The sequence below is a fragment of the Pleurodeles waltl genome, chromosome 7, assembly GCF_031143425.1.
Source record: "Pleurodeles waltl isolate 20211129_DDA chromosome 7, aPleWal1.hap1.20221129, whole genome shotgun sequence".
NCBI lineage: Eukaryota > Metazoa > Chordata > Amphibia > Caudata > Salamandridae > Pleurodeles > Pleurodeles waltl.
In genome coordinates, this window is record NC_090446.1 from 309,234,444 (window position 1) to 309,261,757 (window position 27,314).

Genomic DNA, 27,314 nt, shown 5'->3' on the forward strand with positions numbered 1-27,314 from the left:
CATGATCACAGATCCAGGTGGCAAAGACACTTGGGTCCTGATTTAAATGTCGGCAGAGGGACTACTCTGTCACAAGCATGGTGGATATCCTGTCCACTGTATTACAATCTTCTGGTTGCCAGTCAATTTGCACTCTGTCCAAGCAGGGACCCTCACTCTAGTCAGGGTAAGGAGATACACAGCTTAGATAACCCCTGCTCACTCCCTTGGTAGCTTGGCACAAGCCATCAGGCTTTTCTCAGTGGCAATGTGTAAAGTATTTTACCCAACACACACAGTAACACAGTGAAAACACCACAAAAGCACTCAACACCAGTTAAAACAAATAGTCAATATTTATCCAAGTAAAACAAGACTGAAATGACAAAACTCCAACATACACAAGCAAAGTTATGAACTTTCAAATGCTAACCTTGAATATTGCGCTTAGAAACACAAATCTTCAATTTGGTGTTATCACAGCATTGTGACATAATAATTCCCAATCATTTCCAACACACCGACACCAATGGCGCCAGTCACGGAGTCACATAGAGCCCTAGGTACAGTACCTTTTGAAAGTAGGGAAAAAAGCCGGTGCACGTAGTCAGGAAAGAGAGGCGTCACTGGATCCGGTGCAGCATCGGTTCTGTTGCTGTGGAGCAGAGGCATCAGTGCGAAGAGTCGGGTCCTTGCTGTGGAGCAGTAGAGATGAGGTGGCATCAGTGTGAAGTGTTGGTTCCTTACGCTCCGGCAGGGTCGATGTCCAGCGGCTCAAGACGCGATGGGGCAGCCTCATGGGGTTGCGGTCACGCAACGGGCTGCAGGCGCTGCAGTGAAGTTGGATGTCTTGAACGTCGGTGACATAGCACTCGGGACTCATGAGGTCACGAGACTTCAGTGGCTGCGATGGTGTTAGGCCTGTGATATCAGTCGGGGTTGTTGCACTCCAACAGAGACCACAGCTTCGGTTGCAGGTGGCATTACGGGGTTAAGCGGCAGCGTCAGTCCAAGCGTCGCCCGGCATCAGTCCACTTGGTTTATCTTGGTTTTCAACCAGCTTTCACTCCCAAGAGCCCAGGAACTGGGATAGGCACCACCTGGTGAGTTCGCTTCACAGCAAGTGAACCCAGAGGCTCAAAGGTGAAGTCTTTGCTGTCCCTGAGACTTCTTAAAAAGAGGTGAGCTCAGTCCAACCTTTGGAGAAACTTCACAAGCAGGATACACAGCAAAGTCCAGTCTAAGGCAGAAGCAGCTACTGCAGGCCAACCCAGCAAAGCACATACAGCAAAGGGACAGTACTCCTCTATCTCTTCAGCTCTTCTCCTTTGCAGAGGTTCCTTTTCATTCAGAAGTGTTCTAACAGTCTGGGGTTTTGGGTCCACTACTTATACCCATTTCTGCCTTTGACTTAGACAAACTTCAAAGTAAAGTCTCTGTTGTTGACAAGATCCTTCCTTGCCAAGGCCCGGCCCCAGACACAACCCCAGGGGGTCAGAGACTGCATTGTGTGAGGACAGGCACAGCCTTTTCAGGTGCAAGTATCAACTCCTCCCTCCTCCCTCTTGCCCAGGATCTGCAGGACACTCCCCACCTCCCTTTGTGTCACTGTCTAGAGGGAATTCACAAACAGCCCACCTGTCAGTCTGACCCAGACGTGGATTCCACAGGCAAGCAGAGGCACAGAATGGTTAAGAAAGAAAATGCCCACTTTCAGTCTGGCTGAGGAGGGGTGATACGTCGAAACCTGTCCCAGGATGTTTGTTTCCAGTCCAGGGAAGGCCTGGCCTGGCAGTTCGGGCAGGACTGTTCCCATGGGGAACAGGGTCAAGACAGATTTGCATATGGCTGTATCCAAACTGGAATGGCATGGCTAGCAAAAAACACATTCCGTCCATCACATGTTCTTTTTGCATTTGTTGCCCTTAATGGGAAGGGTATGCCCAGACGTGAGTCCCGCGCTCCCCATTGCACTGGATTCAAGCTAGCCTTGCTGAGGAGGGTTGATACCCTGAAACCGGTCCCAGGATGCTTGTTTCCAGTCCAGGGAAGACCTGGCCTGGCAGTTTGGGCTGGACTGTTCCCATGGGGAACAGGGTCAAGACTGATTTGCATATGACTGGGTCCTAACTGGAATGGCATGGGTAGCAAAAAAGCAATGGATTTAGGCCCAGGTCTCTGTACAGGGGGTGAACATTTGACATTGTTCAGCATTCCATCCCTCACTTGTTCTTTTTGCACTTTCTAAAAGTGGTATTTACAAACTGACAATCTAAGAAACAACCTTACCAAAAGATGTATTTTTAAATTGTGAGTTCAGAGACCCCAAACTCCAAATCTCTACCTGCTCCCAATGTGAAACTGTACTTAAAAGATATTTTAAGGCAGTCCCTATGTTAACCTATGTGAGAAATAGGCCTTGTAATAGTAAAAAACTATTCTGGCAGTATGTCACTATCAGGACATGCAAAACACATCAGTTCAGGTCCTACCTTTTAAATACACTGCACCCTGCTCATTGGGCTACCTGGGGCCTATCGTAGGGATGCCGTACATGTGCAAAAAGGTAAGGTTTGGGCCTGGCAGGTGGGTACACTTGCCAGGTTGAATTGGCGGTTTAAAACTGCACACACATACACTGCAGTGGCAGATCTGAGCCATGCTTACAGGGCTCAGGTGGATGGCACAATCTGCTGCAGGCCCACCAGCAGCCTTTGATTTACAGGCCCTGGGCACCTCTAGTGAACTTTACTAGGGTCTTACTAGTAAATCAAATATGCCAATCATGGAAAAGCCAATATTCAATACAATTTATACAGACAGCACTTGCGCCTTAGCACTGCTCAGCAGTGGTAAAGTGCCAGAGTACCAAAACGAGCAAAAATGAAGTCCACCACACAGTAAAAAATACAGAAAGCAGAGGCAAAAAAATAGGGGGAACCATGCCACGGATGCCAGGTCTAACACGTGTCACTGCCAGATGAAAGTGGGGAGAACTACCCAACCTCATGGGAGATCTCATCACTAAGGAGGAAGAATCTGGACAGACAATCAGCATTGGCATGTTCTGTACCATGGCTTTGTTCCACCGCAAAGTCCATCCCCTGTAGAGAGGTGGACCACCTCAACAGTTTGGGGTTCTCACTACTGATCTGCATTAACCATCTGAAGGGCCTGTGGTCTGTCTGAACCCAGAAGTTAGTCCCAAACAAGAAGGGTCTTAGCTTCTTCAGTGCCCAGACCACAGCAAAAGCTTCTCTCTCAATTGCACTCTACCTCAGTTCCCTGGGAAGTACCCTTTTACTAATGAAAACTACAGGCTGGTCTAAGCCCTCTTTGTTTAACTGTGCTAGAACTGCCACACACCATCCTCTGAAGTGCCAGTCTGCACAGCGAATACCCTGGAGAAGTCGGGTGCCTCCACTTCAGGTGCCGTGCATATGGCTGCCTTCATGGCATCAAAAGCGGTCTGTCAAGCCTCAGTCCAGATCACTTTCTTGGGCTGCTTTTTAGAGGTCAGCTCTGTCAAGGGGGCAACAATGGTGCCAAATCCCTTGACAAACTCCTGTAGTAACCGGTGAGACCTAGGAAGGCTCTACCCTCTGTCCTGGTATTTGGGGGCTCCCAACCAAAAATAGTGGTTATTTTGGGGTACAGGGGTGTCACCTGGCCACTCCCCAATTGGTGTCCCAGGTCAACCACAGATCCCTGCCCTATTTGGCACTTACTGGCCTTAATAGTGAGACCTGCCTTCTGAAGGGCCTTCAACACCTCACAGAGGTGTTCCAGGTGTTCCTCCCAGCTGGAGTTGAACACTGCAATGTCATCTAGGTAGGCGGCTCTGAAATCCTCCAGCCTAGTCAAAACCTGATTGACCAACCTCTGAAGGGTGACAGGGGCATTTTTCATCCCAAAAGGCATAACCCAGAACTGGTAGTGCCCCTCTGTCATTGAAAATGCTGACCTCTCCATTGCCCCATTGGTGAAGAAAATCTGTCAGTACCCAGACATTAAGTCAAATGTGCTGAGGAATTTGGCAGCTCCTAGCCAATCTATGAGCTCATCAGCTCTGGGGATGGGGTGCACATCAGTCTTAGTGACGGCGTTGAGTCCATGGTAGTCCACACAGAACTGAAGTTCTGGGTGGCACCGCGGGCAGCAGACTTTAGGCCACTAGGCTAGCCCAAGGACTGTGGGAGAACTCAATTACCTCTAATGCTAGCATCTTGGAAACCTCATCCTTGATGTTGGCTCTGACCTTGTCAGTCACCCTGTAAATCTTGTGTTTCACAGGTGGACTGTGTCCAGTGTCCACATCATAGGTACACAGATGGGTGATCCCTGGGGTCAAGGAAAACAGGGAGTCAAACTATCCAAGCAACTGGAGGCAGTCACTCTGTTGCTCTGGGGTCAGTTTAGGGGAGAGGTTCACGCCCTCCACAGACCCATCTTTCTCCTGGGCAGAAGGAGGTCAAGAAGAGGCTTACTCTCCTCCTCCTCCCCATCATTTGTTGCCAAGAGCATAGTCAGTTTAGACCTCTCAAAAAAGGGAGGTTTGAAGTGGTTCACATGAAGGACCCTCAAAGGATTCTTGAGACTCTGCAAGTTCACCAGATAGGTGACATCATTCTTGCGCTCAAAAGGCCCAGTTCATTTGTCCTGGAAAGCACGAGGCTCCACTGGGGCCATGACCAACACTTTCTGGCCAGGCTGAAACTCAACCAGAGTGGCATTCTGGTCATACCACTGTTACATGTCCTCCTGGCTGGCTTCTAGATTCACCTGAGTGAGTTTCCTGAAGCGTAAAGTCTGGTTTCTAATGGCCAGCACTTAGCTAAACATGTCCTGGGAGGCTTACTGGAAGTTTTCGCCAAACCTTCTTTTATCAGACTCAGAGGTTCCCTCACAGGGTGTCCTTGCAGCAGCTCAAAGAGGCTAAAACCAAGCCCCTTCTGCGGTACTTCCCTGTAAGCAAAGAGGAGGTAGGGCAAGAGGACATCCCACATTATGCCTCATGAGCTCTGACATACCTTTTATCATACCTTTCAGGGTACGGTTGAATCTTTCAACAAACCCATTTCCTTGGGGGTAGTAGGGAGTGGTGAACTTGTAGGTCACCCCACACTCCTTCCATAAACACTTCATAAATGTAGATATGAAGTTGGTACCCCAGTCGGGCAACACCTCCTTCCCATGGGGGAAAACATTTCCATCAGTGCCTGGCCCACCACAGGGGCTGTCACTGATTTTGGAGGGATGGCCTCTAGGTAGCGGGTGGCATGGTCCACCAAGACCAGGATAAACCTGTTGCCCGTAGCTGTCTTGGAATCCAGAGGCCCCACAATGTCAATTCCCACCCACTCAAAAGGGGTGCTAACAACAGGGAATGGTTGGAGGGGAGCCTTGTATCCCCTCCTTGCCACTTACCTGACAAGTCTGGCAAACATACAATATGCATCAGAGTGCCTGCACATTTGAGGCCAGTAAAAGTGGGTTACAATCCTCTCAAATGTTTTGTCCTCCCCAAAGGTCCCACCAAAGACACATCTTGAGCCAGTCCCAGTAGGAAGGTACTGAAGCACTCAGGTACCACCAGCACAAGGGCTACCCCAAGCTGTGGGAACTGTGGGAACTTCTAGGGTGGGTTTCCCTCACACCTTGCCCTTCCTCTTCCTGGCAGGCACCTGGGCCACTCTTTCAGGCTCCAAGGACCCAGGTACAACCAGCAGAAGGGCTGCCCCAAGCTCAGCAACCTTAGGTTAACTACACAAGAGGCCATCCACCCAGTAAATCCAGTGTGATCTGGACTCCTTGCCAGAGACCTGGTCTGCAGCCTGCCACCGCAGACCCTCAAGAGAAGGGCAGGAGTTATGTGCCTCACAGAACTCTTCCCTGATGGAACCCCCTTCCTGCTGCCAATGTGTCAGCTCGGGCACCTCCCCATGTTTAGACACTTGTTCCCCTGTAGACTATGGGCCATTCCCCTCAGGTTCAGCCTCCTCCTGGACTGTGGGAACTTCTAGGGTGGGTTTCCCTCACACCTTGCCCTTCCTCTTCCTGGCAGGCACCTGGGCCACTCTTTCAGGCTCCAAGGACCCTTGATCACCCTGATGGGCTGCCATGGACCGGGTGGTCACACATGCCCACCCAGGCAGACCCAAAATCCCCAAGTGTGACCAACGTTCCACCTCACTCCAAGAGGAATCCTCAAGGTCTTTGCCTAGCAGACAATCAACACGCATGGTTGGACTCACAGCTACCCTCAAGGAACTTGAGACCCTTCCACTCACAGGGAACCTGCACCACCTTACACAGGTGCTCTGAGTTGTCTACAGAAACTACTTGGTAATACACATTGGGAACTACTTGCTCTTCAGAAACCAGATGACACCCCACAGTAGTCACACTGGCTCCTCTGTCTCTCAGAGCCTCCACCCTCTGACCATTGATGGTCACCCACTGCCTGTACTTCTTAGTGTTCTCAGGCACGAGGGTCCTCTGGACCAGCTCATTGTCCCCTAGTGCGACAAGGGTCATCTCATCTGGCTCCCACCCATCTCCTAGACCCAACTCCTCCCAAAGTGCAACACGGGCCAAACCCTGTGACTGAGCACAAGTGGGTGCTAGTGTCTACTTGGGACATTTGGGGAGCCACCTGGTCATATGCAAAACATTTGCAGGGATCCTTCTCTGCAGGTTTCCCTGTAGAGATTCTTCTCACCTGGGGGCTGGGAATCCTTACCATGGGAACTAGGTGAGGGCCCTTTAGAAAACTCCCCCTGTTTACCCTTACCCCCCCCCCACACACACACACTTCTTCTGATGGGGACCCTGCCCACCCTTGGCTGAGTTTCCCTCATACCTCTTTTGGACCCTGATCTCTCCCACCTGACTGCTTCCTGGGCAAGCTTCCTGGGGTCAGACAGCTTGCTGTCAATTAGGTGCTGGTGCAGCTCTGGAAAACAAAGACTATACAAGTGTTCCCATACAGTCAAATTGTACAGCCCCTCATAAGTTGTTACCTTGCTGCTCTTCAACCAACCATCCAGTGCCCTGCAAAAAGAATCAACACATTCTAACCAAGTTTGAGAATCCCCTTCTTGTAAGACCTGAACTTCTCCTTGTACTGCTGTGGAGTAGGACCATATCTAGTAAGTAAGCCTGGGGAAAGCCCCCGGTTTGGACAAGATCCCGGGGGACCTGTTCAAACATAGTTTAGAAATTTGGGCACCTTATCTAAATCTTTTAAGTAACGCTATATTAAGGGGAGGTCTTGTGCCCGAGACATGGAAAGGGGCAGAAATAATCCCAGTCTTCAAAAAAGGTTCCAGGGATGAACCAGGGAACTATAGACCTATTAGCCTCTTAGATGTCACGCAAAAAGTATATGCTAGACAGCTGCTGAATAGGATTAACAGCTGGATAGATGGAAACAGCATACTGACTATATACCAAGCTGGCTTTAGACAGCAGACGAGCACAGTCGATCAGGCCTTTAGGCTATTGACGATAATGTGGAAATATACTAGACTAACGAAAGGCCATCTCTATATCGCATTTGTGGATCTGCGCGCAGCCTTTGATCTAGTGCCAAGAGCCTCCTTATGGGCTGCACTAGGGAAACAGGGTATGCCAGGGAACCTCTTGAGCCAGCTAGAGAGACTACATGAAAATACATTTGCAAAGGTTCGGTGGGGGCCAAAGGGTGAGTTGACAGACCCAATACCTATTAAGAGGGGGGTGAGACAGGGTTGTGTGCTTGCCCCAACCCTCTTCTCACTATACATTAATGATCTGGTTCACTATCTGAAGCAAAGCAACCATGACTCACCAAGATTGAACGGTGATTCTGTCCCCGCCCTCCTCTTTGCAGATGATACCATCCTATTATCTCAAACTCCCATGGGCTTGCAAACTTTATTAGATAAATTTAGCGAGTACTGCAGCCGGAAGGGATTAGAAATCAATACGAACAAGACCAAATACCTGACTGTTAACCCTCATAAAGCACTCAAGAGAAACATTCGGATTAGAGGGCAGGCATTGGAACGAGTAACAAATTTCAACTATCTAGGGATACTCCTTGATGCTAAATTGTCATGGGCACCGCATGTTAACAAAGCTGCTATTTCCTTAGCGCATAGCTCCATGGCAATTAGCAAAAATTATAAATGTTCAAGGTCTAGTATTGTTTCACCAGTATTTGAGATCTATAGGTGCAAAGCACAGGTTGCTGCCCTATATGGTGCTGAACTCTGGGGATTCATAAATCTAACCCCATTGGTTACCCAGGAAAATAATTTTATAAGGGGGGTACTGGGTCTCCCTCCATCTACTCCACTGATTCCTTTAACCTATGATATTAACATGAAACAAATAGGTAAATTGGCAGCCTTGAGGCCCTTGCTTTACTGGTGCAGACTCTGGTCTAGCCCTGAATTAATCCATTATAGGCAAGCGCTAATTGAGATTATAGACTTGGACAAGGCAATTTCCCTCCCTTGGCTCCATTATATAAGACAATGCTTTTACACTCTTGGCCTAAAATTTTACTGGGAAGAACCACATACACTAACAAAACAATCTAAGATTCAACTAAAACAAGTATTTTGGGACTTTACCCTTAACAGCCCTCTCTACAGCAAGGATCTAGGCAGACTTACTTTAAGTTTCCTGGATATCAAACCATTACCGTATGCTGAGGAATGGATAGATACTATCCAACCTAGACGAGCAAAAGTTTTATTTATGAAGCTTCGATATGGGACTCTCCAGGTTAAGGCTTTTACTTCTAAATGGGGTCCCTCCAATGGGAGAAGACAAGAGGTGATTTGTGGGCTGTGTAATATGGAGACTCCTGAAACGGCGGACCATGTCCTTTTAAACTGCAATGCCTATGATAAACCAAGGAGGAAATGGCTTCGACCTATTTGCAGGAACGTTGGAATCAGGAACTATAATGAAGCAGCAAGATTCTTGAGATCTAGTACGATACCATACGTTGTTTTTGGTTTAAGCCGGTTTTTACTAGCAATTTCATTTATTAGAGACAAGGCGGGCCTAAGGCTCTAGGATTCAGTTATTTATTCATTTTATTTTAAATAGTCCTCCCCTACCAAAACAAAATAAGTGCCTGATGGCACTGGAGGCAAAATCTAAGGGCTTTATAAAAATGTAATACTGTAATTGATTCTTATTTATAGCTTTTAAGATTAATATTTGCTTCTATCCAGACAGTCGGTTTTAGTAGCTAAATGAATATTAATTGTTGTTGGAATAATGTGTCTTTTGTAATACTTGATTGTCTGCCTTTTTTGGCCTTCAGCCGAATATAGGCATGTATGGGAAAAAGAAATCGTTGGGCATTAGAGATTTTCACTCAGCTCTTAAAAACTAGCAAATCAAGACCACATGTGATGGTGGTAGGCACATTGCCAAGATTCTTAGAGGCACTTTGGTATGCTAGGGACAAATGTCTTACAAAACAAGCACAAAATTCTATCTTTACAATGGTCATTTTTTGTGCTTACTTATAGTTCTAGAGACCAAGTGAACTTTCTTGCCAGTACACAGCCATTGCTATTAACAGTCAGATATCAATCCCATTTGTTTTGTGCACACAGATTGTATTTATGGTTATTCTATAATATTCTTGGTGTTTTGTAAAGTGATGTGTACTGTGTATTTCTACAGTGTTTTAATCGATCATTTGCTTATTCTTTTCTTTTATCTAACTGTACTGTATGACCTTGGGGGAGTCCTGGATTTTATTTTTTTTAATCTTATGATGGGTCTGGTTTTACTGTTTTAACCAAATCGCTTTTGTTTTCTTTTAGAAATGTATGAATTGTGTCGGTATGCTTTTATGGTATTGTTTTACCGAAATAAAGCTGAAATTGAAATCTAGTAAGTAGGGCATCCTTCATGATAGAGTAGGTGAGTCCCTGAGGATCCCCCAGGGCTGTCCAGATGTCCCTCCCCTCTACCTCAAAGTGCTTCCACAGGCCCACCCCATGTGTACCTCAGGGCCCAGGTTGATGTAAAGAGCTGACTCATACCCCTTAAACCACAAGTGTATGTCATACTCCCTCTTGTAATCTTTTACCAGGTCTTGGGGGATGTGCACTCTTTTTCAGGCTATGCTTGGGTACTGTTGCGGACCTGCTCTTCAGATCCAGTTCTTTTAAACTCAATTCGTGTGCAGAGGTCAGTTTCCTCTCTTCTATGGCAAGTCTGTCTTTTTCCTCTTCCCTTTTGATTCTAGGCAGCTGCAGCTCCCTCTCATGCTGGAGTCTGAGCTTCTCCATCTCCAATTGGTGCCTCCTTATTTCCATCCTGTCCTTCAGTTCCTCCTGGGTCAAGCCTTTGGATAAAACACTCCTGCCTGTCCAGGGGCCCCCCTTCCAGGCAGTTCAGGGCTATTCAAAACAACATCATGTAAGCTCTGCACCTCCTCACCCACAACATCCTCCTCTGCTGTATGCTCCTCAGTCTCTTTTGCTGCCAAGGAGGCCCTCAGTGTCTTTTGCAGCTCCGCCTTCCTAGCGTAGCTTTTGATTGGATATCTTAATTCCCTACAAAACTGTTTGAGCTGAGCCACTGTGTACTCCACCAGTTTCTCCACCTCAATCACCGCATTTGTAGCAGCTGCTGATAGCTCCCCAAAATGAAACATGCTAGTGGGTAAGGTTCAACAAAGGTGCAACATTTCAGAAGGCAAGGAAAATCCAAGAAAAAGGGAAAAAAGGAAAAAACAAAAATCCAACATACACAAGCAAAGTTATGAATTTTCAAAGAGGAAACTTGAACATAGCGCTTAGAAACACAAATGCTTCAATTTGGTGTTATCACGGTGTCATGAGAGAATCATTCCCAAAACCCTGACGCCAATGGCACCAGTCATGGAGTCGCACATGACCAGTAGGTACAGTATCTTTTGAAAGTGAGGAAACAAGCCAGTGCACAGAGTCAGGGAAGCGAGATGTCACTGCAACCGGTGCGGCCTCGGTTCTGGTGCTGCAGAGCAGTGGAGCAGAGGCACCGGTACAAAGGGTTGGGTCATGGCTGTGGAGCAGGGGAGATGAGGCAGCGTCAGTGTGAAACATCGATTCCTTACGCTCCAGCAGGGTCGATGTCCGGCAGGTCAGGACATGGTGGGGCGACTTCACAGGGTTGCGGTCACACCACGGTGCTGCAGGTGCTGCAGCGAAGTTGAATGTCACAGACGGCTGCACTCCAACAGGTACCATGGCTTCAGCTGCAGGCAACATCGCAGGGGTCGGGCAGCAGCATCAGTCTAGGGTTTGTCCGGCATCAGTGCACTATGTTTTTCCTAATTTTCAACAAGGTGGCACTCCCAAGGGCCCAGACACTGGAATAGGCACCACCTGGAGAGTTAAGATCCACAGCAAGTGAGCCTAGAGGCTGGTAGGTGAAGTCTTTGCTGTCCCTGAGACTTCTTAACAAGGGGCAAGCTCAGTCTAGGCCCTTGGAGAAACTTCACAAGCAGGATACACATCAAAGTCCAGTCTTTGTCCTCTCTAAGGCAGAAGCAGCAACTGCAGGCCAACTCAGCAAAGCACATACAGCAAAGAGGCAGTACCAGAAGTGTTCTAAAAGTCTGGAGTTTTGGGTTCACTACTTATACTCATTTCTGCCTTTAAAGTAGGCAAACCTCAAAGGAAAGTCTCTGTTGTTGACAAGATCCTGCCTTACCCATGGCTGGCCCCAGACACGCACCAGGGGGTCAGAGACTGCATTGTGTGAGGACAGGCACAGCCCTTTCAGGTGCAGGTGTCAACTCCTCCTCCCCCACTCTAGCCCAGGAGACTCATCAGGATATGCAGGACACTCCCGAGCTCCCTTTGTGTCACTGTCTAGAGGGAATTCACAAACAGCCCAATTGTCAGTCTGACCCAGGCATGGATTCCTCAGGCAGGCAGAGGCCCAAAATGGTTAAGCAAGAGAATGCTCACTTTCTAAAAGTGGCATTTTCAAACTGACAATCTAAAAAACAACTTCACCAAAAGGTGTATTTTTGAATTGTGAGTCCAGAGACCCCAAACTCCAAATCTCTACCTGCTCCAAATGGGAAACTACACTTAAAAGATATTTAAAGGCAGTCCCCATGTTAACCTGTGGGAGAGATAGGCCATGCAATAGTAAAAATCGAATTTGGCAGTATTTCACTTTTAGGACATGTAAAACACATCAGTACAGGTCACACCTTTTAAATATACTGCACCCTGCCCATGGGGCTACCTAGGGCCTACCTTAGGGGTGCCTTACATGTACACAAGGGGATGGTTTGGGCCTGGCAAGTAGGTACACTTGGCAGGTCAAATTGGCAGTTTAAAACTGCACACACAGACACTGTAGTGGCGGGTCTGAGCCATGTTTGTAGGGCTACTCATGTGGGTGGCACAATCAGTGCTGCAGGCCCACTAGTAGCCTTTGATGTACATGCCCTGGGCACATCTTGTGCACTTTACTAGGGACTCACTAGTAAATCACATATGCCAATCATGGAGAAACCAATCATCAATACAATTTACACAGATAGCAGTCGGGCTGTTTGTGAATCAGGTCTAGACAGTTAGACAAAAAGGTGCTGGGGTGTAGCTTGCATATCCTGATGAGCCATCTGTGCTACATTGGAGGGAGGGGTGGACACTTACAGCTGAATGGGCTGTGCATGCCTCTCACAATGCAGTCTCCAACCTCCTGATGTGTGTCTAGGGCCTGGCCTGGGCAAGGCAGGATCTTGTGAACAACAGAGACTCTCCTTTGCAGTTTGCCTACTTCCAATGCAGAAAGGGGTCAAAGTAGTGGACCCAAAACCCCTCACTTTAGATTTCTTCAGAATCACTTCTGGAATCACGAGGTCCCTCTGCCAAGGAAAAGAGCTTAAGAGCTGAGGAGGAGTGCTGCCTCTGCCTGTGACTGTGCTTTGTTGGGCTATTCTGCAGTCGCTGCTTCTGCCCGTGAAAGGGGACAAAGACTAGACTTTGTGGTTTATTCCTGCTTGTGAAGAATATTCAAGGACTTGAACTGAGCTTGCCTCCTGTTTTGAAGTCTCAGGGCCATCAAAGACTTCCTCTGCTAACATCTGGACTCTCTGCTGAGACTCCTGCCCTGCCAAATAGTGTCCTATCCAGTCCCTGGGCCCTTGAAAGATGAAGTTGGCAGACAAGAGCTGAAAATCCATGCACAGATTGCCGCACAGGGGAATTTTCGACGCAACATCTGCAACACAGCTGATAAACGATGCACCGGCGACTTCACGGCTAAAATCGATGCTCCACCTGCATCGCGGCTGGGAGATCGAAGCATTGTGGCTGGAGAAATGATGCATAACACCCGCTTGTGACTGCTGATAATGACGAAACACCAGGCAGCATGTTTTTCTTACACCGTGTGACAGGATTTTCCACACATCGTCTCTGGGCATCAAAGTCAACCTGACTCTGCATAGATCCAAAGTGCCCCGTCCGGAAATCAACAGATCGCTCTCTTGCGAGGGAGAAGAAATGACGCATCGCTGATCCGACTGGAGAAGAAACAATGCACGGTCTCCGTTGCGAAGAAGGAATCGATGCATCACTGACTTTTCTGATGCACGCTGGCCTGTGTGGCTTTATTTTTGACGCTAACCAGGTACTTTGTGTAAAATCATTGTTTTCTTGTTTTCTATAGAGTAAGACTATTATTCTTGTGAAAATTCATATTTTTGCTTGTGACTGTTGAATTTTTTGTCGTTTTGGTCTAGTTTGATTTTAATAAATATTACCTATTTTTCTAAACTGGTGTGGTGTCCATTTCGTAGTGTTTTCACTGTACTACTGTGTGTGTTGGTACAAATACTTTATACATTGCTTCTGAGATAAGCCTGACTACTTGCGCCAAGCCACCAAGGAGGTAAGCAGGGGTTATCTAAGTGTGTTTCTCCATTGCCCTGACTAGAATGAGGGTCTTTGCTTGGACAGAGGGTAACCTGAATGCCAACCAAAAACCCAATTTCTAACATATTACAAATAGACGCAGTGGGAGAATTAGAATGTACACATTTTGTAATACTGATTGGTACAACAATCATGATTTTGTGTATGAAGTAATTGGACAAGGAATATTTATCTACTTTTTGCACATGTAAATAGCATTTAGTATAATATTGAGTAGCATGGCACATGAACACTTTTTATTCTGTTTGTAAATACTATAAAGTGACTAAGAAGGTATGCTTGTGAACAAGGTCCAGGTGACGAAAAACACATTGGGCAGTCTTTTTAGGTGTAAGGCAGAGCTTTTAAATGAAGAACAAGAATTTGCAGCCACCTTGGAGTCCAGTCTGTTTCATCGAAAAATATAATGAAGTGCAATTTATATTTACAGCCGGCCCAGCCGTAGACTGGCACCACCGGAAACTAACAAAGAGCACTAGAGTACACCTATGAAGGGCAATTGTAGTCATATATATATATATGTGTATGTATGTATGTAACATACCAACACACATATATATGTATACACATATACATATATACATACATATATATATATAGTTTCCTACATAAAGTGAATGATAATCCTTACATTTTGAAGTTTACTTTCAAGATGAGTCAGGTGGAGATGGATTTCCTTGATCTTAAATTGTACGTAGAATAAGGGAAAATCCATTTCAACATTTTTCGTAAAGACACAGCAGGGAACAGTGTGCTACATTTCCACAGTCACCATCCAAGAAATCTTGTTAATAGTATGCCCTATAGGGAAATGTTAAGGTTAAAAAAAGGTATGTGACACTGATACTGAATTCCAGAAGCAGAAAGCCCATATGATGCAAAGATTCAACGAGAGGGGCTATACCAGTAAAGTTCTTAGCATAAATGATAAACATTCTGAACCTATAACTAGGGAGCAACTCTTCTTCCCTAATACCGCTAACACTTCCTGTAGGAAGTTGGCTCTGTATATACTATCTCAAAGTAAGAGATAGTGTGCACAGAGTCCAAGGGTTCCCCTTAGAGTTAACATAGTGGCAAAAGTAGATAATTCTAATGCTCTATTATGTGGTAGTGTGGTCGAGCAGTAGGCTTATCAGGGGGTAGTGTTAAGCATTTGTTGTACACACACAGGCAATAAATGAGGAACACACACTCAAAGACTTACTCCAGGCCAATAGGTTTTTATTTAGAAAAATATATTTTCTCAGTTTATTTTAAAAACCACAGGTTCAAGATTTGAAGTAAATACATAAAATGCAAGGTACTCCACACAGGTAAGTTAGGAACTTTGAATAAAAGCAATATCTTATACAGTCTTTGTCAAAATGGCTATTTTAAAAGTGGACACTGCAAAAATCAACAGTTCCTGGGGGAGGTAAGTAAAGGTTAGTTTGTGAGGTAAGTAAGACACTTACAAGTCTCAGTTCCTGGGCATAGACAGCCCACCATTGGGGGTTCAAGGCAACCCCAAAGTTACCGCACCAGCAGCTCAGGGTCGGTCAGGTGCAGAGGTCAAAGAGGTTCCCAAAACACATAGGCGCCTATGGAAAACAGGGGTGCTCCGGTTCCAGTCTGCCAGCAGGTAAGTACCCGCGTTCTCGGGGGCAGACCAGGGAGGTTTTGTAGAGCACTGGGGCAGACACAAGTAGACACACAAAACACACCCTCAGCAGCACAGGGGCGGCCGGGTGCAATGTGCAAAGCAGGCGTCAGGTTTTAGATAGGAAACAATGGAGAGACCCCGGGGTCACTCTAGCTGTGCAGGCAGGCACGGGGGGGCTTCTCGGGACAGCCACAACCTGGGCTAGGCAGAGGGTCTCCTGGGGGTCACTCTTGCACTAAGGTTCGGTTCCTTCAGGCCATGGGGGCTGCGGGTGCAGTGCTTGGTCCAGGCGTTGGGTCCCTTGGTACAGGCAGTCGCGGTCAGGGGGAGCCTCTGGATTCTCTCTGCAGGTGTCGCTATGAGGGTCCAGGGGGGTCATCTTGGGCTACTCACGGGGTCGCAGTCGCCGGGAGTCCTTCCTGTTGTGTTGGTTCTCTGGATCTCGAGCCGGGGGTGCCGGGTGCAGAGTGTGAAGTCTCACGCTTCCGGCGGGAAGAGTGAGTTCTTTGAAAGTTGCTTCTTTGTTGCAAAGATGTAGCTGTTTTTGAGCAGAGCGGCTGCTCATGGTCCTGGGGGTCAGGGAAGTCCTCTGAGGCTTCAGAGGTCGCTGGTCCCTGTTGGACGCGTCGTTGGTTGTAAGTTTTCGACTCTGGAGACAGGCCAGTAGGGCGGGGGCCAAAGCAGTTATCGTCATCCATCGTCTCTGCAGTCCTGTAGGTCAGCAGTCCTTCTTTGTAGTTCAGGTTGCAGTAATCAGATTTCTTGGGTTCTTGGGTGCCCCTAAATACTAAACCTAGGGGTGTGTTTAGGCCTGGGGGGCAGTAGCCAATGGCTACTGTCCTGGAGAGTGGCTACACCTTCTTTGTGCCTCCTCCCTGAGGGGAGGGGGCACATCCCTAATCCTATTGGGAGAATCCTCCAAAATCAAGATTGAGGATGTCTAAAGGCAGGCGTCACCTCAGCTCAGGACACCTTAGGGGCTGTCCTGACTGGTGGGTGACTCCTCCTTGTTTTTCTCATTATCTCCCCTGGGCTTGCCACCAAAAGTGGGGGCTGTGTCCAGGGGGCGGGCATCTGCACTAGCTGGAGTGCCCTGGGACATTGTAACACGAAGCCTGAGCCTTTGAGGCTCACTGCTAGGTGTTACAGTTCCTGCAGAGGGAAGGTATGAAGCACCTCCACCCAGAGCAGGCTTTGTTTCTGGCCCAAAGGGCACAAAGGCCCTCACCACATGGGGTCAGAAACTCGTCTCTCAGCAGCAGGCTGGCACAGACCAGTCAGTCCTGCACTGAAGGATTGGGTAAAATAAAGGGGGCATATCTAAGATGCCCTCTGTGTGCATTTTGTAATAAATCCAACACTGGCATCAGTGTGTGTTTATTATTCTGAGAAGTTTGATACCAAACTTCCCAGTATTCAGTGTAGCCGTTATGGAGCTGTGGAGTTCGTTTTGACAAACTCCCAGACCATATACCTAATATGGCCACACTGTACTTACAATGTCTAAGAATAGACTTAAACACTGTAGGGGCATATTGCTCATGCAGCTATGCCTTCACCTGTGGTATAGTGCACCCTACCTTAGGGCTGTAAGGCCTGCTAGAGGGTTGACTTACCTATGCCACAGACAGTATTTTGTGTGCATGGCACCCTGAGGGGGATGCCATGTCGACTTTGCCTTTTTCTCCCCACCAACACACACAATCTGCAATGGCAGTGTGCATGTGTTAGGTGAGGGGTCCCTAAGGGTGGAACAACACAAGCTGCAGCCCTTAGAGACCTTCCCTGGTCACAGGGCCCTTGGTACCACTGGTATCTCTTACAAGGGACTTATCTGTGTGCCAGGGGTGTGCCAATTGTGGAAACAATGGTACATTTTAAGTGAAAGAACACTGGTGCTGGGGCCTGGTTAGCAGGGTCCCAGCACACTTCTCAGTCAAGTCAGCATGAATATCACACAAAAAGTGGAGGGTAACTGCAACAGGGAACCATTTTCCTACACTTCCAAAGATACATGCATATGTCTGATTATTACCTACAATAAATTATCACAGGGGATTAGGAGGATCATGAACAACCCTAGGTCCATCTTGAAGAATTGCATGATTATTGGTCAAGAATTGCCCTTATGACTGTCTATTACATATAGGAAAGGGAAGTCATTAGGGGATCTCTTAGCATGAAGCTGCTATGCAAGGACCTCGAAGGGAGAAACTTGGTGCCAGATGTACCAAACCACGGGTTTGTGAATTCCTGATAGCAAATTTTAGTTATTCAATATTAGGAAATCGCAAACAGTCATGTACTACAGTGTGTTTGACACTGTGATTCCCAGTGGTTCGCAAATGGACCTACCTCATCAATATTCATGAGGCAGGATGCAATTTGTGACCCATTGGGAATGGCCAAAAGTCACAAGGATGGTGGTCTACTGGAGTCAGCAGACCAACATGTCTGTGATTGCTTTTTCAACTAAGCAATTTTTTTTAAATGCAGTCCAACAGGATGCATTTCAAAAACAAAAATGAAAAGTTTTTTTTTTTATTTGTTAAGAGAAGTCAGTGGCCTGTGGGACCACCGCCTTTCCTTAAAAAAATTTGGCGTTGACATACACAAAGGGGAAAGGATCTCTTGGAGATCTCTTCTCATTTAGGATTGGGTTACCACCAACTTGAAGTTGGTGGTAAACTGTGAATATTTTCCGACCGCAGTCAGTTAGAAAACATTTGTACATGCCAGTGCGGGTAGTTATTAGGAGGGGATACCCTTAACACGCACCTTTCTAATACCAAGTCGCAAGCTCTATTTTGCGATTTGGTAATAGATTACTCAATCAAAAAATAGGTTTAGTACATAAAAAAAGGCTATTTAGCAGTCGCAAACCGGCTGATTCTGTGAATCAGACCCTTTGAGAGCGCTAAATACCTTTGTACGTATGGCATTTGGTTGTCAAAATCCAAGGGATTTTTTAAATGTGACCAACGCAAGGTTTGTAAACATGCTTGCAACACTCATGAATATATGTCATCAGATGGTCATAAAAGATAAATCAATCAATTGCTTACATGTTCATCAGATTTCTCTATTTATGTACTCAAATGCCCATGTAATCTTATGTATGTGTGTAATGTTACGTATGTATGTACTATTTTTTCACTAATTAAATGTGTCCTCGAACACCAAAGAGTCATTAGGAAATTAGATCTATCATATCCATTTTTTGCTATTGATAGAATTATTAAAATATATGTGGTGGTAATAGGACCAGATTATTGAGACAATGTGAACCAAGATATATACTTGATTCACTTGATCTAGTATATTATGCTCTGCATTGCCCATATATATATATATATATATACATATATATATATATATATATATATATATATATATATATATTTATAAAAAAGCAAAATATATATATATATATTATATACTGGAAAAAACAAAAGCAAAAGAACCGATGATGGGCATACCTGAAACCGCTTGTTTCCGGTCCAGGGAGGATCTGACTTGGCAATTCGGGCTGGACTGTTCCCTAGGGTAACAGGGTCACAACTGATTTGTATATGGCTGGGTCCAAACTTGGGTGGTGTGGTGGACAAACAAAAACGATGGATTAAACCCAGATTTTTGTGATTGGGGTGAATGTTCAATTGTTCAGCATTCTGTCCATCATTTCATCATCTGTTCTTTTTTATATTGATGCCCTAAGTGGGAAGGGTATGCCCAGACGAGGGTCCCATGCTCACTGCGCCACTGGATTCAAGCTAGCCTGGCTGATATCCTCAAACTGGTCCCACTATGCTTGTTTCCGGTCCAGGGAGGACCTGGCTTGGCAGTTCGGGCTGGTCTATTCCCTGGGAGAACAGGTCAAGACTGATTTGCATATGGCTGAGTCCAAAGTGGGGTGACCAAAAACAATGGATTAAACCCAGACCTTTGTGTCTGTGGGTGAATGTTTGCATTGTTCAGTGTTGTGTCCGTCATCTGTTCTTTTTTGCTTTTGTTGCCCTAAGTGTGAAGGGTATGCCCAGATGCTCACTGCACCACTGGATTCAAGCTAGCCTGGCTGATGAAGGGTGATACCCTGAAACCAGTCCCAGGAGGCTTATTTCCAGTCCAGGGAGGTCCTGGCTTGGCATTTCGGGCTGGACTGTTTCCCTGGGCAACAAGGTCAAGATTGATTTGCATATGGCTGGGTCCACACTAGGGTGGCATGGTAGGCAAAAAAACAATGGATTAAACCCAGAGCTTGGTGGCTGGGGGTGAATGTTTGCATTGTCAGCATTCCATCCATCATTTGTTCTTTTCGCTTTACTAGTACAAAACCATAGCAATTCAGCAGTTATAGTTAGAGTTCTTTGAGGTAACTATAACTCACGCCCTAGGATAACTACAGCTCACGCCCTTGCCATGCACAGTTTTCTTATCAATAATGTTATTGCAAATGTTGTAGTGATATCAAAGATGCCATACGAGATCTCATCAATGACATAATATGTGGAGTAATTAGCTGTGCTTGTTGAAGACGTGAGTTATAATTACCTTATTGCACAAGGTATAGTTACTTGAAAGAACTCTAACAATAACTGCTGAATTTGTATGCTTTTGTACGATTACATTCACAACCTAACTATAATGTCCATGTAACCTTTTTTTTTGTTCAGTGAATTTCTACATTTTTTTTATGTAAAGTAATTTTAATCACCATGCGTTATTCCGAACCCCCACCGTGCATGGCCCTCAGCTGCGCAACGGGGACTGGGTGCAAAGCCTGGCCTTGCAGTCAGCCGTTGCAGCCAAGACGTTATAACACCCCAACCATGAGCCGCGCATTTCCTTCGGCCATGTGCAGCGCACGTCACCCACAGGGCCTGTCTCTGTCAGTAGACATGGGAGTGGGTGCCTGAGTGTCTGAGTGGGTCTGAAAGTGAGTGTGTGAGTCTATGAGTGGGTCTGAGTGGGTAAAGGGGAGTCTGAGTGGGTGTGTGAGTGGGCGCCTGAGCCTCTGAGTGCATGTATGAGTGAATGAATTAGTGTATGAATGAGTCTGTGGTTTCTCTTTCAAATGTTTCCACAATCACAATGATGGTGCCCTGGGTACTGCTAACCAGTCCCAGGGCCTGTGCACTGTGTAAAATGAGTATGCAAATTAGGCTAATTATAATTGGCTCAAAGGGCCTTAGTATATGGTAGGACATGTAGGTTTAGGGACCCCAGCTTAGGTAGTGCACCCATAGGTGTACTGCTGAGGTGCCCAGGGTCATTTTAAAGGCAGGCCTGCCTTGCTGGCTGCTTATAAATTAAAGTTAAATGCAAATTTGACTTTGGAATTAAAAGTACTTCCAAAGTCTTAAACAACCTTATTTTTACATATGTCACCCCTAAGGTGTGCCCTTTGTGACCCTAGGGTTGGGTGTTATGTAACTATAAGCAGGGACCTTATAAAAATAGTTGTATAAGCCCTGGTGAGGTAAAACAGCCAAATTTGTTTTTCCCTCACTGTAGTTAATGGCCTCCATAGGCTAAAATGGGGAGACTTTATTTTAAACAACCAAGTCCCATTAAGTGTCAGATATTTCAAGTCTGGTATCAAATTACTTGTTATAATCAATCCCACAACTGTTGGATTTAATATAACTAGTTCAGGTAAAGAGTTTTAAACTCTACCTGAAAACTTGCCTACTTCAGCTCTGTAGTGCCCCTCTATGATTTCCAATCCTCTGGCAGTCTTGCCAGGCTTCCTTGGTGAGGTGTGAAGTGGCCTGGGCTGAACACAAAGAATGTGCCTGGGGGAGGAGAACTACCTCAGCAGATGGGGAAGCACGGAGGTGGGAGGGCTGCCAAACTGGTCTTCAAAGGCAGGGAAGGACATTTGGAGCAACCCAGCACCTCCCTCACATCCGGCTGCAACCCCAGAAAAGTAGGTGCCCTCTTGATTAGATTGGGAGAGGGCAGGAGAGGGGTGTGTTTAAGATTTTTAGCCACACCAGTGGGTGGGCTCAGTCAGATGTAACCTCCAAAAATCAGTTTCTGCCATAATGGATTTTTTTAACAATGTTGCTGCCTGGGATTGATTTTTGCCACACTTCTCAGAAAGTGTTCATCACTGAGAAAGGACCCTGCATCTGATTGGAGAACCAGGTCCCCTTTGTTTTTCACCCAGGAGCAAGGATAAATATGGCAGAGTTGCACCCACACCTCAGATCCCTATCAGATCCCTACAAGGAAGAACATCAGAAGAAGAAAGACTGCCCTGCTGGACCCTTGACCTGCACCTGGACACTGCACTCTGAAGGACTGCACCAGCTGCACACTTGGACTTCACCACAAGAAGTACTTTGCCTGGCTTCAACTTGTTCAAGGAGGTACGTCCTGTTTGGTACAGGTTAAAAATTGACAACCAGAGTCCCCTTGTCTCAGATCCTGAAGAAACTGACCAGCTGACCACTGTCCAGTGGCCAATTTGAAGTTTGTGCCAGGTGCATTCTGGGAGTTGCAGTCCGCACCCCTCAAGGGGCAACTCAGAGCTTCTGGAACCTTGGGGTGAGCTGGGGACTCCAAAAGAACCTTAAAAGATATTCTGGAAGAAGATCCTGAAGTTTGGAGAAGATAGGACAACTCTAGCCGGCTTGCCTCAACCGCGACCCGGACTGACTTGCAAGTTCGTCCTGCTAAGAAAATCTCTGAAAAAGTGACTACGTCCGAACGTATACATTGACTGGGACCTCCCACACAGTGTATCCGAAGAGGGCTCCAGGGACATCCTATCAAGATTCAGGTATACCCTGATCAAAGGATTTTTATCTTAAAAAATCGTCTAAGTCTGAACGTAGAAATCTTCACCGAGGGCTCCCACAATGCGTATCTGATGAAGGGCTCCAGGGAGGTCAGATGGGACTGGTGACTTTGTCCCGCTGAAGAAAATCTTCAAGAAAATGACTAAGTCCGAAGGCCTACTGCTTGCTGTGGCCGAGCAGGGCTCCATTGTGGTTGGCCTTAAACTTTGACTTTGCCTCGGTCGAGGTGCGACCAGATGATCATATTGGCACTTTTTGTTTCTAGGTGCTAAAAACACAAATTCTTTATAAATTCATATCCCTGGTTCCCCTTTTCCGATTTTATTCGTTTTGGTGTCATTTTAAAAATAAAAATGTAATCTATTTTTATAAATTTGTGTTGGATTTTTATTGTGTTTTGTGTTTTACTTAGTCACTGTTTTGTGATTTTTAAATGCTTTACACATTTGTCATCTAAGTTAAGCGTTGTCACTCGTTGCCAAGCGACCAAGGGCTGAGCTATGTTTAATTTATTGACACCTAACTGGACCTAAGTGGAGGTTAGTGGCCTATTGCTAAGTGTAGGTACTTGCCTGTCCTTACCAATAATCCACTTTTCAACTCACAAATATTTTGCAAACAAGATTCGCAAAAATTCACAAATGTTCACAAATATTGCACACCGTGATGCACAATTATATGAAACCTATAATTTGCCCCCATAAAACACACCTATACCAGACCCCTGGGGTCAGGGGATCATCACCCTCACACCTTATGCCATTTTCAATTTGAATTTTCAGCCCCGGAGACCATGTCCTGTAAAATAAAATGGTAGGGCGCAACTTTCTAGTCAGGATGTGGTCAGCCAATTGCAATGCCTCTTTTCACATGGGTATTCATCAAAATTTGCAAATTTTGTGAATTATTAATGGCCAGAGATATGGAAATGTATTTGCTCTTAAATAACTCCGAAACTACTCAACAGATGTACACCAAATAACAAAAAACACAATCCCCGTACCAGCAGCTAGCTCTCTGCCAAATGTGGTGTAATTCCGTCCAGTGGTTTGGACTGTAGACATGGTGACAGGTGTTATGGGAATTAACATGGGAAACGCAATGTTTTGAGCCCCTTTTTCTTGGCTCCCACTTGAGGGATCAGCTCAAAACTTCTTGTGCTCAAAAAGAATCATTGGGCCATTTACTTGGAAAATTTGGTGAAGATCCATCAAACAGTCATACGGTGACAAAGATATAGGCAAGTCAAAAAACACTTTTCTTTGGAAACATTGTACCTAACTATAACTACCTACTGGTGAATATATATATATATTCTTCACATCAATAAAAATCCACGTCATCCACCAGCTGCAACCCCTTGCGCACATTCATGGCACAGATTTGCTTAGGAGAGAATGAACATCTGCATTTATTCAGTGCTGCTCACCTTGAGTGAAAAACAAAAAGTGTTGACGCTTTTCGGCTGTCGCCTTCCACTGGACACTGATCCTGTTCACATAACCACTACGTATAGATGTCAAGTCCTTTGTTTGTTTATACAACTACATTGTTAGAAGTATTGTTTCAGCCATCTATGAATGCAGACTATAACATTAACAACCTAATTCTGACCCATGATATTGTCTCATAGACATATTTCTGTTGCTTCTTTCATAAGGTTTATCAATTCTTCAATATTACATATTTCAATTAATTTACAATTGATAAAAATATGTCACCAGCTTTGCATATCATTATCATGAGTTCCATTCAGAAATACTAATGCACTATCTGACCTAATAATTTCAATTTAGACTGCGTCCACACATCCCTATGTATCTTTCTAAATCATATACACCTGTAGGTCATCCACTCATTTAAGTGTCAATGCATCATGTGTTCCGTTTTCCTCAAAATTAATTTGTGCACAGTATGTCATATCTACTTGGACTATAGTTACTCAAACGGATGCTTTTTCTGAATTGTATAACAGTGAGAACATTGTGGCACATAAATATCCAATTTATGCGCATATCTCACTGTCAATGCATCTTATGTCGTTCAGCTCAGTCGAACCCCCTTATTAATAAAGTGCGGTGCAATATAATAAACCATCTCCAATATATAAATAGCGCCAAAATATACTTGTTTGTGCATAAGAATAGTCATATGTGGGATATAATCTCCCCATGATCCGTTTGGGACTGTCTTTAAAACATTAATAAAGTGACATGTGCTGTGCAAATTGCAATAAATATAAACAGACAAAAACATTTTATTAATATTATCTCTCCACAGTACTAAATATGTCCAAAAATATGAAACACTATTAAATAGGAATTATTAGCATTTTCTTCAAAACCACATTTTTTTATCCTATAATAGGCGAGTAAGGTGCTATATATACATATCTGCTACTTGTATGCTGTACTCATACTTCGCATATGTGCATCACATGAATGTCCTCCTGATATGTAGTCAAGTCGATGTTATACAATCTCAGGACTCATCTCAAACATCTCCATTGCTCTATCCTACTAAAGTGCAACAACTTGTAACACCACATAAATACACATCATTGTGCAAATTTCGCCATATATAGGACAGTTCTTCAACCTTATCGTAATCACACTTATTGTTCACTGGTTTTGCCCACCGACAGAGACGTCTACATTCAGGTCGGTAATATGTACAATAGTGTTCAATTTTCATATATTTCTCATTATTGGATGCGAGTAGCCCTTGTATCGGACAACTCCAATTTGAGGGATTTCATCTCATTTTCATTACATTCTCTCTTTATTAGAGATAAGCATGCAACTCAGCATCCAAATTATGACCCCATGGTTTCTCCGTTCCTAATGTTAAAATAATTCGGGACTCACCTCTTCTGAGTTCTAATGTTCTGTCTCCAATCCTGGGTCCCAATTTAATCTGTTTGATCCCATAAAAGGTTAGACCACTGCAATTTCCTTCATGAACCTCCCAAAAATGTTTAGCTAGTGGGTATGTTCTATCATGATTTTTAATTGCTCAAAGATGTTGCAGAAACCTAATCTTTAACTTGTGGATGGTGCTTCCCACATATTTATTCTGACAATCACTTTGTATGATGTAAATGACAAAATCTGTTGCACTTGTTATTCTTTCTGTGGTAGTGATCTTCTTCCCCTCCGTTGTTTCATATGTTTGCATGTTGATGGCATATTTACAGGCTTTACAGTGCCCACATCCCCAGAAACCAAGTCGTTTTGTCCTTTTTGATAAATAAGCTCTGTGTTAAAAGGTTTCCTAACAATTTAATTTTACAATACATGGATTTTACGATACTTGGATGTTGAGCAATCTTGTTTCCAATATGTTGGTCTTGTTTTAATATATGCCAATTGCGTTTCAATATGGTATTGATCACGTGATGTTGGCAACTATATTCCAGAAACAACCTGGGACAGGATTGTTCATCATTCTCGTTGTTATCTTTGTCTTTCTTTATATGTGTGCACCGCAGAATTTGGGTTTGTAAAGTAGATCCTCCCTTTTCTTACATTTGACTCTTTTATATGCATTTGGGAGGACCTGATGTGGATATCCTCTCTCTCTGAAAATCTTTGTATCATTGCTGCTATTTCCGTTTCAAATGTGTGATCATCAGAACAAATCCTACGGGCACGTCAGAACTGACTGTAGGTATGCTCCACTTTAGTGCTTTGGGATGCCCACTATTACCATGTAGTGTTGAGTTACATGCTGTCGGTTTCCGATAGACAGTGGTTTCAAGCTTCTCTCCCTTATCCTCCAGTGGGACATCCAGGAACTAAATTCTAGTTTTATTCCATGTTGCAACCAAATGGATGGTCAAGTTATTCTTATTCAGTATATTGATATATTCCTGTAGTTTATTCTAATGTCCGTCCCAGATAATGAATAGGTCATCTATAAATCTGACCCACAGCACTCCATTTTCCATATAAACATTCATCTCATCAGACCAGCCCACTTCTTTTTCCCACCTGCCCATTTAGAGGTTGGCATCTGTTAGGGCAAATGCTGCTGCCATTGCTGTGCCTTGTTTTTGAATAAAAAACTCATTATTGAATATAAAAGTGTTGTGGGTTAGACAAAATTATAATATAGTTACCAACATTTCCGTATGTTGTACAAATTCAGTCTGACTTGTTTGCAGAAAGTACTTGCAAGCTTCAATGCCAAATTAGTGTTTAATGGATGTGTATAATGATGAAACATCCATTGTTACTAAAAGGTAATTAGTTTGCCAAGGGATATTGTCAATCTTTGACAGATAGTCTGTAGGGTCCCACAGATATGACGGTAATTCTGTGACATATAGACAAAGAAAAATATCTAAATATCTGGAGGTGTTTTCTAGAAGAGAACCAATCATGCTCACAATTGGTCACCCAGGCGGTCATTCTTTGTCTTTATGAATCTTAGGTAAAAAGTAAATACATGGAATCCTGGGGAAATCAACTTTCAATTATTGATATTCTTCATACTCTATACGTTGGTTCTGACAGCCACTCATTTAACATCCCATGACACTTCTTTTGGTGATTCATGATTGGGTTACCTCTTGATTTCTCATAATGGTCACAATTATACAGTTGATTCTGGGCTTCTTCAATGTATTGATCACAATCCATAATTACAATATTTCCACCTTTATCTCAGGATTTGATAATTATGGAGTTGTTGTTTCTCTCCAATCTTTGGGGGTGAAATTTCTCAGGTTCTTACTCTTATAGAACATTTTTTTCTTCATCCGTAATTTGTCAATATCTCCTATGTCTAACTCATGGAAGATGTCAATGACATTGCCATTCGGTAAGTGTGGATTAAATTTACTTGGTGGTTTAAAGATGCTGGGAATTGAGTGATCTGTTGAAAATCCCATTGATTCCAGTCTTTCAATCTCGTGTTGAC